This window comes from Tiliqua scincoides, chromosome 3 (genome assembly GCF_035046505.1).
Source record: "Tiliqua scincoides isolate rTilSci1 chromosome 3, rTilSci1.hap2, whole genome shotgun sequence".
Lineage (NCBI taxonomy): Eukaryota > Metazoa > Chordata > Lepidosauria > Squamata > Scincidae > Tiliqua > Tiliqua scincoides.
Genome location: NC_089823.1, coordinates 58,485,803 through 58,491,802, shown reverse-complemented (window position 1 = coordinate 58,491,802; position 6,000 = coordinate 58,485,803). Strand labels below are relative to the sequence as shown.

Below are 6,000 nucleotides of genomic sequence, written 5' to 3'. Positions count from 1 at the left end.
AGGACACCACATGATGTGGTGATGGCATCTGACCTCATGCCTAGAAGCCTTTAAAAGGGGATTAGACATTTCTGGAGGAAAAGTCCATCACGGGTTATAAGCTATGATGCATAATGTGGAACCTCCTGATTTTAGAAGCGGGGTGTGTCAGAATGCCAGATGCAAGGGAGGACACCAGGATGCAGGTCTCTTTTTGTCTTGTGTGCTCCCTAAGGCATTTGGTGGACCATTGTGAGATACAGGAAGCTTGACTAGATGGGTGCATGGCCTGATCCAGCAGGGCTCTTTTATGTTCTTATATAGATCACCATGTGGAAACATTATTGTCCTCAATAGAATGCTGTTGTTTCTGCCAGCTCCATGTTGGTAAGGCTTCTCTGGCAAGACTGAAGTAGCTCCTTTATGTTGTCAATATCAATTTTGTCTATTATGACGTGGTTGGCAACCTTGAAAACGTCATTGGCAACCACTGCTTCGCTCTCTTCAAATCCCCTGAAGTAGTGACCTGCCTCTGGCCATACTTTTCTTCCAGCAACCAACATACAGTTGGCTGTCCCTTCCTCCCAGGGTGTAACAATATTTCTGATGCTCTTCATAATGTCAAAGAATTCCCACCAATCACTGATTGACAGCTTGTCTTTCCCTTCTCTCTCCTCTACCAGCTCCTTAAAGGTGCATCGCAAGTGGTAAAGCTTCAGATTTGAAATGATGTTCTGATCCATTGGTTGTAACAGTAAATCATGTTTGGTGGAAGGAACACCACTTCTACAGGAAGTCAAGACTGTAGGTTGTCCAAATTCTCAGGGTTGTGAAGGACATTGTTGAGCACCAAAAGCTCTCCAAGCTCCAGGTCATTTTCCTTGCAGTAATGCTGCACTGCTGCACAGAAACTGGAGGTGCTGGAAGCCATGTATTGTCAGCCAGACTTTTTGTTTGACATCCAGATGACAGGGCAGTGCTCCTTCAAGCACTCTTTCATCATTTGGGGTGCCATCAAGTGATGGATAAGCATGGGCTTTGGCTTAAAACCTCCTGAAGCATTACCACCCAGCAAGAGCTGAAACTGGTCCTTGGCAGTTTCAAACCCTGACTTATGTTTCTCTTATGTAGGTGAAAGTATGTGGTGACATGTGCTTCTAATAAAGGCTGGTTTCATTCACATTTAAGACAAGCTGGTGGGCGGGGGGGGGGGGGGAGTTACCATGCTTGATGATTGCCTTGAATGTGTCAGAAATTTCAAGCACAGCTTGGTGGTCAGCACTCACTGCCTCACCACTCAGTAAGATGCTTTGCAGGTTGCTATGGTATTTGAACCTGTTGAAGCAACCACAACTGCCTTCAAATGTTTCTGTTGTTGGTCCTTTGCCTTGTTCTTGGAGGTGGTCAAAGATGCTCTTTGTCTTCTCCATGATGAGGACCTGGCTCCCAGCATATGGCAGTTGGAAGGGGAAGGGGGCAAAAAACTAGGCTGAAACTGTAGTAGGGGAAGGGGGCTTTAGTGCTTCCTCCCTGCTATGATTTTGATCCTGATTGCAATCCCTTGTGTGTGAACTATTTTTAATTTTAAAAAGCTTCAACTGAAAATCAATGGAAGCATTTGGGGAAGGAACAGAACCACAGCAAGGGCAAAGTACGAAAAAGCCCTCCACAACTCCCTACCATGCTTTTGGCCCAGTTCATCTACCCCTCCTCCACACATGCAATTCAATTTAAAAGAAGAAAGCATGGGAAGGACTTTTTACATGTTTAGGATCATGTCTAGTTTGATCCCAAATAAATACATCACTACAGACCGCAGCATGCCTGCGATGAGACAAAAAACGCATATGTATTCATGCAAGTACTGCTCATATGGCAATGAGTAGCCAGTCCTGCAATAATTCTTTGCTGTCTTATGTCTTCATTTTAAAAGTCATTCTCTTTCAACCCCCATGCTCGAGTTCTTCGGCTCTGCTGAGTGCTGTCTTCATTCCATGATACGATAAGATTGTCATAGTGTCACAAAAACAGCTGGAGCCAACCACTTAAAAGAAACAGGATGCCCAGAGTTTTGTATAGTTAAGAAATATTGTTTTACTGAGTTCCGGTCATATTAATATCAACTGTGAGTACATGGAATCATTTGGTATTGAAAGGAATCATGCCATTCAACATGCTTTTAAAAGTTTGGAACCCAATAAAAGAAAAATCAAACTTCACCCATAACCAGAATGAGACGACTCCATTGAAACCAGATTCCAGAGCGCTTTCTTTAAAAGGAACTTTCCACCAAGAGAAGTGGCTTCATCTGGAAATAAAAAACACTTTGCTGCTGAATTTTAGATTCAGGCTTTCATCTGGTGTAAAGTGACATCGTTCTGCTTAAGTTAATGGAACCAAATTGGATTATGAGAAAGCAGCTCTGAATGTTTGTGCTGAAAATATGCAGCTGCAAAGTTCCCACTTCAACTTAATTTGGAGAAATACTTTCCTCTTTATTAATGCATGCTTATTAATCAGCTCCCCAGTCTCCTTCTGTAACCACAAAGAGATTTCCCAGGTTCTCTCCCCATTATTGTGAGAAGCAATTAAATTGATATGTACAGTATTAGCATTAGGACTGAGTCTTGATCTGGAGCTATTTGCCTTTTTCTTTGTGTAGGCTCTATGTGGCTCCTGTTCTTTAGGTGGTTCAGCACGAAGACACAAGAAATATTTTTCTCTTGTTCTTAATAAGGTTGCCAACAACCAACAACATGCAGCAACTGTTACCCTGCACATGCTTGATCTTGTCTGATCTTGGAAGCTAAGCAGGGTCAGGCCTGGTTAGTACTTGGATGGGAGACCGCATGGGAATACCAGGTGCTGTAGGCTTATACCATAGTCTTTCGAGACTGAAGGTTGCCAACCAACCAACAACATCCTTTATCTTGATGCTGTTGTCTCAAGTCAGGCCCAAGACATCATGAAGAGCATGTTTGTCACCCCAGACTCATAAAACCCTTTACAAGGTAGGTGAACCTTAAGAAATCTATCTAGTGTTCAAATGTCACCTTGGCCATTTGCTTTGGCAAGGGGAATGATTTAAATAAATAAAGTTTGGACGAGGGACAACAATTTGATGTTGCAAATAATCTGATTGTGCATTTTTTGGTTCAAAGTTATCATTTATTATTTAACTATTCTGAACGCTTTCCACATGCGCTGCCTCCGACGCATTCTCGGCATCACCTGGCAGGACAAAGTTCCAAACAACACAGTCCTGGAACGTGCTGGAATCCCTAGCATGTACGCACTACTGAAACAGAGACGCCTGCGTTGACTCGGTCATGTCGTGAGAATGGATGATGGCCGGATCCCAAAGGATCTCCTCTATGGAGAACTCATGCAAGGAAAGCGCCCTACAGGTAGACCACAGCTGCGATACAAGGACATCTGCAAGAGGGATCTGAAGGCCTTAGGAGTGGACCTCAACAAGTGGGAAACCCTGGCCTCTGAGCGGCCCGCTTGGAGGCAGGCTGTGCAGCATGGCCTTTCCCAGTTTGAAGAGACACTTGGCCAACAGTCTGAGGCAAAGAGGCAAAGAAGGAAGGCCCATAGCCAGGGAGATAGACCAGGGACAGACTGCACTTGCTCCCAGTGTGGAAGGGATTGTCACTCCCGAATCGGCCTTTTCAGCCACACTAGACGCTGTTCCAGAACCACCTTTCAGAGCGCGATACCATAGTCTTTCGAGACTGAAGGTTGCCAACTACATTCTGGATATCTAATCAAAATCCATTTGTATAAGCCCATTGCCAATCAGAAAAGGAAAGAACACTTGTTAAAAATGTTGTATTCACCAAAGCATTAAAATAACAAATGAAAACAAGGGAGAGATGAGATGGATGTGGCTTCTCCAGAGTTGCCATGAGTGTCTTTGTTTATGAATCTCTGGGTGCAATCCTAACCCCTTATGTCAGTGCTTTCCAGCAATGGCATAGTGGTGCCAATGGGACATGTGCTGCATCCTGCAGTTGGGCATAACTCACAGAGACCTCCTCAAAGTAAGGGAATGTTTATTCCCTTACCTCAGAGCTGCATTGACCTTACATCAGTGCTGGAAAGCAATGACATAAAGGGTTAGGATTGTGCCCTCTAGCAGAGAAACGTAGGTCCAAACTGTGCATTGTTTCTGGGCCATTCAAGCAAATAATGTTTTGCAGTGTGGCTGTTACTGGTGTAGCTCTCTTGCCGTGACAAGATTTTAATGTTCTGTTTGTATACAGCAGTTCCAAGTACCCACAGGAAACTGATCTGAGGTCTCACCAGAAAGTGATTAAGTGGTGTTCAAGTAAACAACTTCAACAAAATTAAAATGGAAACTCTGGACATATGTGAAGATAGCAGGTTAAGCCACGGGATTCCCTCCTGAATGGTGTTATTAGCAAAATGCTGATGCCTCTTTTCCACCATGTTTTAAACTCAGTTATTTCACTGTGGTCCGTTAAAAGATCCTACGAACAATTTTGGACTTGTTTTAAAAGTTCCAACCTCTGCCACAGCTTTAGCACTTTGACCAGACTCCTTTCTGAGATGTGTTTTTAATTAAACAAAACATCCTGGCTTTGAGTAGGAATTGCAAAAGAACAAAAAGTCTTAAAAGAAACCAAAGGAATCTTCAAGAGGTTCCTGTTCAAGTCCCACTTTTGCTTAACTTGACAGAATCTTTCCTTTGCTAATGAAACCATTCTCATTCTCCGGAAACTTGTTAGAATCCGTCTCTTATAAAAATTTCTTGTCCTCCAGAGACATTTGGCATCACGTGATTTGGTTTTTCTGGTTTTGTTACTGGGTTACATTATGATCAGGATCGCATAGTGTTGTACTATTGTAGGACCCACTAGAATTGATGGTGACAGAGCCATCCCTTTCAATGTAGATCTGTTCCAACTTCTCTGAAGCAAGGGGGGATATAATTTTAAGACCAAAAGGGATGCACAGGTATTATCCCAGTGGTGTTGATAGGGGGGTGTTGGGAGTGTGGGCCGCACTGGGTGACGCACATCGGGGGGGGGGTTGTTACACCACTGATGGCCAAAATTTTTAAAATCTTGGTATTTTTGAATGCTACCATCATTATAAGTCATTCGATGTATAATTTCATGCAGAGTGTAATAAAGCAAACCAGGTTTAAATAGCTGTATTATATCAAAAGTTATAGCCAGAAAACCATTGAGGCAGAACAATGGTGCATTGCCACACCCACCAACTAGGACAGTGCTCCACCTACTGCACGGGAGGAGGTCCATCATGGGGGTGACACACTGGCCTCCCCCACTGGGGTGACGCAAACCCTGGTGACATCACTGGTTATCCCTCCCTCCTATAACATCCTACAACATCCCCATGCAGTCTATTCCTGTTGTCATTTTTTTTCTTAGTCAGGTTCTACTGTCAAAAGTGAGTCAGACTAGGGAAAAAAGTACCTGGTTTGAGAGGCGATACATTAGCAACATATTTCCCTCTTGTTCTTTAAACAGGGCACGTTATGTAACGTAAGGTTACATACCTTGCAATGAAAGGTGCAAAAGAGAGCGACTAAGATGATTACGGGGCTGGGGCACCTTCCTTATGAGGAAAGGCTACGGCGTTTGGGCCTCTTCAGCCTAGAAAAGAGACGCCTGAGGGGGGACATGATTGAGACATACAAAATTATGCAGGGGATGGACAGAGTGGATAGAGAGATGCTCTTTACACTCTCACATAATACCAGAACCAGGGGACATACACTAAAATTGAGTGTTGGGCGGGTTAGGACAGACAAAAGAAAATATTTCTTTACTCAGCGTGTGGTCGGTCTGTGGAACTCCTTGCTACAGGATGTGGTACTGGCGTCTAGCCTAGACGCCTTTAAAAGGGGATTGGACAAGTTTCTGGAGGAAAAATCCATTATGGGGTACAAGCCATGATGTGTATGCGCAACCTCCTGATTTTAGAAATGGGCTATGTCAGAATGCCAGATGCAAGGGAGGGCACCAG

The 6,000-nt window shown here is 43.8% G+C and overlaps 1 pseudogene; it reads left to right on the top strand.

Annotated features, from left to right (window-relative positions):
• Positions 1-2,733: 2,733 nt before the first annotated feature.
• Positions 2,734-2,853, top strand: LOC136646554 (5S ribosomal RNA; annotated as a pseudogene).
• Positions 2,854-6,000: the final 3,147 nt, after the last annotated feature.